This window comes from Phyllostomus hastatus, unplaced genomic scaffold (assembly GCF_019186645.2).
Source record: "Phyllostomus hastatus isolate PE091 unplaced genomic scaffold, TTU_PhHast_1.1 phas_contig_80, whole genome shotgun sequence".
Classification (NCBI taxonomy): Eukaryota; Metazoa; Chordata; class Mammalia; order Chiroptera; family Phyllostomidae; genus Phyllostomus; species Phyllostomus hastatus.
Window position 1 is genome coordinate 25,200,741 of NW_025333960.1, and position 10,479 is coordinate 25,211,219.

The window sequence follows — 10,479 nt, forward strand, 5'->3', positions numbered from 1 at the left end:
TTCAAAGTCCCAAATGTAATTTCAACTCCTTAACAGTTAAGGAGTAGTTACATTTATACAGTCCTAAAATTAGTTTAGCCCTTTGAAGGCAACCTCGAGGCTAATGTGACCCCTGGTGAAAAAGACTTTGACACCCCTGACATAGATGAATCTCATGTTAAGTTTACTTTGCCTTTCTGGGATTACTCAAGGTGTTCATGATGTTTCATGTTTTGCTTTATAAATTGCAAAGTTAATTATCCCCAGAACATATGCAGACCAAAAATTCAAGAGTAGTCAAGTCAATTTAGAGAGAATAACAGTAAGGAAAGTTTTTCTCCTGAAAAAATAAAAAGTTATTACAATTCCAAATTAAATATCTAATGAATCATAGAAAAGTAAAAATATATTATAAGTAACTTAGAAAATATTGAATAAGAATATTTTAGAGTAGATAAAAGTTTTTTTTAAATACATTAAAATATATATATTTTTTAATGTTGTATGCTCCATGGACACAGACAATGAGGGAGATTGACTGATGGAAGGGAGAAGGTGGGGCTGGGTGGAGATGGGAAAAGGGGGAAAAAGTGAGAACAACTATAACTGCAAGAACAATAAAAAATAAAATACAAGTCACAAAGAAAAAGAAGATTTTGCAGAAACATTTGTTATATTTCTTAAGCTGACTACTTGGTGCATGGGTATTTGCTCTATTTTTCTTATTTTATAATACAAATGAAACAGTCAAGGCATTTCAAAATTCCTTTATTTTCATATTTTAAGCAGATCTGATGTTAAGTAATTAATACATTTTATTAATATATTTTATGAGATATATTTTCATGATTCCACTCTCAACAATTTCCAAAAACATCAAAGATTCTTACTATTCTCCATGGAAATGAATCATCTTCTATTTGGACTATTTAGCAATGACCACACATATTTTTTTGAATGAATAATAACAATCGTAAAAGAGCACAACTCCTACCCTTCTCAACAGCATGGATGAAACTGGAGAGCATTATGTTAAGTGAAATAAGCCAGGAGGCAAAAGAGAAATACCATATGATCTCACTTACAAGTGGAACCCAACAAACAAAACCAACAAAAAAGCAAAACAGAACCAGGGACATTGACGTAAAGAACAATCTGACAGTGACCAGAGGGGAGGGGAAAGAGGGATAATGGGAGAATATGGGGAAGGGTCTAGTCAAGGCACATGTACAAAGGACCCATGGACGTGGACCACAGGTGGGAATTGACTGTGGAGGCAGAGGCTGAGTGGGGCAGGGGTAAGCAGTAGGGAAAAAACTGAAACAACTATAACTGAATAACAATAAAATAAAATATAAAAAAATAAAAGCACATAACTTTAAACTTATCCCAATAATGTTATATTTAACTTAAAATCTAGTTTTCATCCATTTCTTCCTGGGACAATAAAAGAAAAATAATAATTACTATATATAATGTGTATATTAATTATATATATACTAAATATATCTTCAAAAAGAAAACTTCAATATCCTGCCTAAATATAAGAAATTTATACTTTATAAGAATTTTTCATTATCCTTTGCTTTTCTTAATTATACAATATTTTTTCTAACCTTTATATATTTTTTCATATTAATCTGAAGGATTTCTTTTTCTTTTTCTTTTAAGATTTTAAATCATGTCAGGAAAATTCTGTTACCACACACTGTCATGTTCATACACAACAATTTTTGTTACTAAGAACAAATTTTTAGAAACTATTTTTCGTTAAAAGTTACTTTAGAAAAATTGGTTCTAGATCTAGAGTCAAATATTTTCTCTCTTCCTAATTTGTTGTACTACTGAATGTCTTTGATCTTTAATGTTCTCACTTGTTGAATGGGATCACATACCTCCCCTAGTGAGCAAAGAATGCCATGTGAAAGTACAGTCTGACAACCAGTGCACAAACAATTTCAGGAGGCCATAACATGGACAGCCACCTTCCTCCTCCTTATGAATAAACTCTGCATGCAGTAGAAAAAGCTTATGCTGTAACAGCAGTTCATTCTTTTATTTAAATAAATGCTCCCAAGGAAAATGGCATAATTGGATAGAAATGTTTAATGACTAATGTTTGTCAAACAAGCAAGCTTTTCTGGATTTGCTGGGCAAATCAAGCTTAGATTGATAAAACTGCCCTCAATTCAGTAAACCTTTTGATGGTGGAAGCCATTGTTTGACAACATTGTGTAGATCTATTTTTGAATCTAAACCCAGAGTATGGGATTCTGTCTCCTTAAGTAGAATTCTTACATATTTGGTGCATGTGTGTTCAGCAAGAACTGCAGTTGAGTGAATCAGCAAAGTAGCCATTCCAAGATTAGCCAGCAGAGTGTCATCGATTTAACATGATGGTTCTTCATATTAAGTGTCAATGTTTGATGTGCTTTGGGGAGAATACCAAGGCTATGCAGTTAAAGCTGCAGGATACAACATTAATGATTTCAAACTGCTCTCAGTAGTGAAATCATTAGAGTTATAAAAGAAAATGGTGTAAAGGATACCATGGAGGTGTCGCTGGGGTGCAAGACTTATCGGATGGATCACTTTGTGAATTATATAAATGTGCAACCACTATCCTGTATGCCTGAAATGTAATACTGAATATCAACTGTAATTTAAAAATTAGAAAGTAAAAGAAAAAAAAAAGAGAGACCATGGAGGTAATTCCTCATGTAAGACCTTTGTCAGAAGGTAAAACGGATAAACATAAGAGGTAATATATACCAGCCTCAGAGAATATGTTTCTTAAAACATGTATTTTCCACATTAGATGACTTTCATTTATTCACTACTGAGAAAATATTTGTATGTTTTTAATAGGGAACACAAAAATAAGTCAATAAAAGGAATATAATTCTAGACTTAAGGATATTTTTAAATGGCGGTTTCATCATGATGATTCTAATGTAATTAAAAAGGACTAGAAAACAGCAATATACAATGCTGGTGAGGGTGTGACTTGAGTGTTTTCATGCACTTCTGACAGAAATGTGAAAGGGGATATGTTGTATATCTCTATTTCAAAATTAATTTGATATTTAAAACTATGATGATCAAATATATATATGTGTGTGTGTGCATATATATATGTATGTGCATATAAAGAAAGAAAAATTAACATAACCTAAATGTCTATGCATGAGGGTCAGGTCCTTCCACTCATGCTATCTATTGCATACATGTTAGAATATTATGCATCAATCAAAAGATCTTCATATTACATAGAAAGATATAGAAACAGCATTGAGTTTACTGTATAAATTTAACTATAATACATGCATAAAATACACAGAAATAAATTAAAAATGGTAAAACAGCTGCCACTATACATAGAACATGAGCAATTTCTTTTTACACATTGTTTTTCTAAGTTTACTGCAATGAACAGAGTTTTATAATCAGAAAAAAAGAAAAAATTAACACAACAACAATAAAAAATTTCATATATTATTCTTCTGTAAGTTATAGAGCCTCAGCCCCAAGCCAGGAATCCTTCTTTATTGCTGTCTTCCCTTGAAACTTTATACTTAACACAATAGTAGATTTTACAGTCTCTGTCTTGCAGCTGCACCTCTAAAAAACTACTCTTTTCACTCCCATGGCCATTTTTCGGGCGATCCATCTTTCTCTCAAGGCAGTATCCTCCTTGGTCTCCCTGTTGTGAATTGATTCACATTCTATTCTTCTCTACACCAAAGCTAGAACTATCTGTTAATATTGATAGGATACTGACACTCCCTTGATTAAAAATGTGCAATATCTTCTTTAAAAATGAAAACTTTTTTCCCGCAGTCTAGAAAATTCTATGTATCCGAATCTAGTCCAACTTTCCAACCTCATCACATCATATTACAATCTTCAATTTGCTCACTACTACTTGGTCCTGCTGGCCTTCTTTGTTTTGCTAGTATGTTCATCCTCTTTCCCACTTAGATGTCATGCATTCTCTCTATCCAGGACATCTCATTCCCTGGGTAGTTTATAGGGCAGCCATGAGAATTCCTATCTGATACCTGACCACAGGAAATGTAATGATATAGGTCTTAGCCACTGCTCTCTGGAATTTACCTCTGGATTTGTAGCCAGGCCTACACTTCCCACAGGTTGCTCTTGGCCAAAGGATGTACAAGGCTGGATGCTCCCCAGCAGGCATGGTAATCCTCTAATGGCTGACTTTGGTTCCCAGACTCCATGTGGCCTTTGCGAGCATTTCTTAGACTATATGGAGATCAGAGCTTCAGTCTTCCCTCCCTCTCTCCTCGACTTAATACCACACTTGTGATGCAGTATGATGGCTCTTCCAGACACACACATGCTCATCCCAATCTCTTTCACATGAATTTTTCTTTAAAAAATTCTTAAAAATACAATGCCATCTGGGCATCTGCTTTCAAAGAATCTGGACACATTCTTTCTCTCCTTCATGTCTTAACTTCTCAGAAGAAAAGCTACTTCACATAGAACTCATGGATTATTTTGTTCCACTATCTTTTTTCTTAAATTGCTTTTTAAAAATAGAACTTTTCAAAATACAAATGTCTTGTTTACGTATTTATTGCTGCATTAAATTTTCTTCCACTACAATTTCAGCTTTTCGAGAGTAAGACTATTCTTGTCTCATTCACCAGTACATCCTTTTAAGTATTTGAGACATTGTAGGCACTCAATAAATACCTGTTAAACTAATTTATACCTAACCTGTATCTTATCTGTGACCATGACTAAAAAGTGGAGTAAATTTACTTAAAGATAATGGTAGCAGTTGACTGGATCAACAAAATATCCCTATCAGTTCTGGTGCCATACTCTCAACTTGCTTATACAAACACAGAATTGATCTCATGACACTGACCCATAGGAATGCATGTGAATGCTTTCACAGTTTCTTAGTCTACACTTCTACAAGCTACAGTTTTATATTTGAAACCAAAGGGAAAATTGAAAAGAAGATTATCTCCATCTTCAATTTGCTAACCTATCTGAAACATTTTGCACTTATTACCACCACCACTTTCTTCTCTAGAAAAGTGCCTATTTTGTTCTTGTTGACTTCACACTTTTTGTGTATTCAGTTCTATAAACCTACTCCATTGCTGGCTCTATTTCATCTTCCTACTTAGTACATGTGACATATTAAAACTTGGGTTTAGATATTTCCTCTCTCTGTTAACTTGTTCATTCTTATAGCTTCAATATTATATTTATACAGGTGACCCCTACTTCTAAATTTTACTTCCTGACAGTATATATTTCACATAAATTGTACATGAATATTTAAATAACTCTTCAATTCATATTTTAATTTAAATAATATTTAATATAGTCTATAATACCATATTATTTAAATATAAAATATATGAATTATTCAGTTTTATACTGTAGAAAGAGTCTCGACTTTATAGCTATAAAGACCTCAGTATAAATTACGTGTCTGCCACTCAGTAGTTATAAGAATTTAAACAACTTATTTGAAGTCTTCTGAAGCTGCCTCACTGAAATTTTAGCTTCTGATGTATACTCCAAGATTAATAGTATGTTCTTGTTAATGCTGTTTTAAAAAAATAGATTCTGGGATACATTCCAATCCTTTTACCAATATTTGCCTAATTATATAAATTTGAAGGGTTAGATTTTTACTTTTAAATGACAAATATGTAATTAAAATAAATCCTAATTAGTGCATAAAAGGTCAAATATCTGAATGAAGTTCTTAATAAATTATTTTCTTATAAAAATATTATCAAAAAGAACTTAGTAAATTGACTTTCTAATCATAATCCAAATCCATAGTAGTCTTGTTGGCATTTATAGTGCAATAATAGTACCTACTATAGACCACAGTTTAATCTGTTGAGAAAAAGTGGTGAAGTGGCAGGACAAAAGTTATCCCAAAGAAAAGAACTGAAGGATTTCTCCAGAGCTATATGTTTTCTCCCTGTTTCCCTTCTACTCTCTCCTAAAACTTTTATGAACACATAAACTACACAGTATAATCTGAAAGACTATGATGTAGAGTTACCATCCAGCCCTGTAGTTACTTACCCATTATTGAAGTTTACTAACCCACTGCTTTCCCCACTCCCTCTCTCCTTTCCATCATGTAGCATGCCAATGTAAAAGCACCGACCTCCCAAAATACCCAGAATACAGAAGGGAAAGGTAAGTGTGCTTTCATTTCAGTAATCATATTGTTTTTAAAAATGTACACAAGCTTTGCTAATGTAGTAAGATATGCAAATATGCACAAATAAATATATTTTATTATTTGATTTAAACATACTTAAATGTTAAGTTTTTGTAATATAAAAGTGAGCCCTCTCTGTTCAAAGAAATCGTATAGAATGCATCCTAGTCTTTGTATGAGAGAAATGCTTTCAAATAGATTATAATTTGTATATCACCCACAAAGAGCAATGAATATTAATAAATGTAATTTAATGCTACTTTTCTCTTTATTAATGCAACAGTGATTATGATTGATAGGTTCAATACAAATATACAATGCATTTAAACTAACCTTAAGTTCCATGTAAGAGAATGGAAATGATAAAAGGGGTTTTACAGGTGGTAACCTCACAGTGTGATCTGATCAAAAATCCATAACAGGGCAGGTCCTTGTGGGTCCTCAGGTTCCAGGCATATAATTTCTTTACAAAAAGGCTAATCTTTGCCTTAAGCAAACCCTGTTGACTTTTTCTGTGCATTTAGGTTAGTTCATCTTTGACATGCCATCTTATGAGCCCCTCCTTCTAATTCCTGACTGCTTTTTCAGACCTCTTCTACAGCATGCAAGACAGAACATAATCTTAACTATCATATAACTCAATTTCCATCTTGATTCTCCCACCTTCATGTAATTGTTGTTTAATTCTTTCCTCAACCTCAAATACATAAAATAAATTGTAAACAGTTATTTTCTTAAGGAAGTATTTATATCCATCTCTTGAGACCTTACTTCCCTCAGTTTGGATGCTCTTACACTGACAATACTCATTTAATACATTTAAATGAATTGAGAATTTATTTTCAACATTAATTTGATCTTAGATGCTTATCTGAGGAACCCAGAATATTTTGAAAAATGAAGAAAAATGTTGGGGACCGCCCTGCCTGGTCTCAGGAAGCTATAACCCCCTGTGACTTAGGCTGAGTGAAAGACCTCTGGACCAGGAGCCACTAAGGAGACAAAACTTATTTCCCTGGCATGAACGCTGCCTGTTCTAATGCCTGGCTTCCCTTTTGCATGGTCAGCAGTCAATGATGGGTAACAATTCTCTAAGAAAGAGAATGAATCTAAGACAGACACGATCACGTGAGAATGCCCTAAGGGAAGAGACTCGGGGCTGTGGATATGAAGGGGTGATCAACATCAACACCTGCCCCCTTGGCTTTGTCAAAGCCTGAGTCTTTGTTCTTCGATGTGAGAAATCCACGTCTCCTGGCTGCCTCTGTCTCCTGCCCTTCTCAGGCCTGCAGGGGCGGTACAGCCCAGACCAGAAACAGCAGACCCACAGGGTAATCAGGGCTGGGACATAGAATATGCAAGATCCTGAGATCTGTTTGCTGGAGGATGTTATTAACTTGGAATTTAAAGGCACAGGCAGGAAACCTTTGGAACCTGTAGTCCTTTCATGTGTTAAAGACCCCAAACTCTGCCCAGAATCACAGCAGGAGTTCTGTCTGCACCTTTGTTAGTCACCTACATCTTTTGATCTTTTCTGCCAGACTGTGAATCCACAAACTAAGTTTGTATTCTCAATAAAAATCTGCTTGGGAATAGATACGGGGTGCCCTCCAGGAGACAGGGTGGCCATGGTGCTCTCCACGCAAAAGATTGGCCCTTCTGTCTGTAATCCTCTACAGGACCTGGTTGTCTCTGTGTATATTTTTCTCGTGTTTCAGCAAGCATCCACAGCCGAGATGGATACTGCTGGCCGGTATCCTCAGCAGCAAAATGCAGGCCTGGCTGGTGTGGCTCAGTGGATTGAGTGCCAGCCTGCACACCAAAAGGTCATGAGTTCCATTCCCAGTCAAGGCACATGCTGGGGTTGCAGGCCAGGTCCCCAGCAGTGGCTGTGTGAGAGGAAACCACACAGTGATGTTTCTTTTCCTCTCTTTTCCCCTCCTTTGCCCTCTCTCTAAAAATACACAAATAAATGATTTTTTAAAGCAAAATGCAGCCAGATTCAAAAAAGACACTTTTCTTTTCTTTCTAATCTGGGTTACGTTGAAAGTTTACTCTCCAATGAGGGGCTCAACTGGTATATTAGAAAGCTGGATGTGTGGTGCTGCACACTGACTGTAAGAAATAAGGTAATGTGATTCTTTTTGGATATTACATATGGAGAAATTACTAAGGATCAGAAGTTGATCTCCCTTTGCTTTTTTTAATAAATGTATTGGGGTGACATTGTTTAATAAGATTATACATGCTTTAAGTGTACGATTGTATGCTACATGATATTTATATTGTTTTGTATGTCCACCACCTGAAGTCGGATTATCTTCTGTAACCATATATTTGTTTCCTTTTACCTTTTACTAGTCTCTCAACCCTTCTTCCCTCTGGCAACCATGACGTCTGTGTCCATGAGGGCTTTTTTTGTTTTGTTTTGATTTTCTTGTTTGTTCATTTGTTACTTTCAGTTTCATATCCCACATATGAGTGAGATAATAGAATTTTTAACTTTTTCTGACTGATATTTCATGTTCCATGATATTCTCATGATCCATCCATGTTGTCACAAATGGCAGTACTTCCCCTTTTCTTGTGGATGAGCAGTATTCCATTGTACAAATGTACCACATCTTCCTTATCTAATCATCTATCAAAGGACACTTCAGTTTTTTCCATGTTTTGGCCACCATGAATAATGCTGCAACATAGGGGTGCATATATCTTTGCAAATAAATATTCCCTGTATTTTCAAGTAGATTGAAAAAATTTTCTTCATTTAAATGTAATTATAAAATCTTGTAACATGAATATTCTATAAATACAGACTAGACTCAGATGTTAAAAAAAAGGTGTGTGGCCTTGGCCAGGTTGCTCAGTTGGTTAGAGAATGGTCCCGATACTCCAAAGTTGTGGGTTCAATTTCCAGTCAGGTCAAAATAAGTAGAACAACAAATGATATTTTTCTCTCTTTCTATAAAATCAATTAGAAACACAATTTTGTTTAATAAATTATAGCATATTCCAAATGCTTAAAATCTAACATGTAAATATTTATGCGTACAAATAAACAAAATTAAAAGTAATATACCAGAGTACGAATAAAAGTAAAATTAGGGCCATGAGTTTCAGAAATAGAGTCTTTCTTGCTGAGTTGATAAAAACAGTTTTTGGTAAAATTAGAAGATAAGCCAGGGCTAAAGAAAATAATATAGTATTGATGTTGTAGAAAACAATAATTTCTTTGTAGCCTCTAGTTATCAGCATTACATATGAAAGTCAGCTCTGAATATAGGATGTCCAGATCAGCATAGATGAGATAAGAAAAGACAAAATAACAAAAATAAAATATTACATCATTAGCTGAAGTCAGAATAGAAATGAGAGAGGATTGAAGAAACAGATGACTCTTCAGACTGATGCCCAAATCATATTTAAACACTCAGTAACTTATGTTCCCTTGGGAAGGAAACAAAATGGAAAGAAAAAAAATTAATTGAATAAGCATTTTTCCAGAACATCAAGACTGAAAAGGTCTGGAGTGAGTAAGTTGACCATTATCTGGCACAAACATTTGTTTTAAAACCAACGCAGAAATGTGGATTTAAGAGTTAAGGGAAATTATTGGGAAATAATTATTCAGTTATGAAGTTCTATTTCAAGGTACTGAGGAATCAAGTTTTCTTTTTATATTCTTTAGTTTATGCCCATAAAATTACATCTCAACCCCATTCCCAGCCCAAACTTATTCCTGGTTTTAAAAAAAGGCAGCTTCTTTTTTTGTTATTTTTAAATCATCAAGACTTATTATCCTCATTCATGCAGTGTGTAGTTTACATTCCCATCTGAGGCTCTTGGATGAGGAAGGCAAAGAGAGAGCCTGCTGAGAAAACTGGCGTTAACACAAAGAGCAGCAAATACACTCTACAAAATAATTCACAGTGCAAAATTATTCGTATGCAAATTCAGCCATTAGACACTCCTTGAAGATTTTGTTGTTGTTGTTGTTGGGGGAAAGAGTAGAGGAATCTTAGGAATATGTGAGCCAAATTTTCTCTGCTCCACTCTCACCATTGTATCCATTATCCTGCACTTAGCAGAAGTTACGGTTTTCAATATTCATTGTCCTATGTGAGATTAAAGGCTGAAACATTTGAAATAGTCAGTTATTTTAGGTATTTTAAGTAAGCATATTCTGGACTTTTTAAAAGTTATTTAAAGTGTATGACTCTTTCTTTCTGTCTTTCTTTCTTTATTTTTATTCACTAAAAATTGGT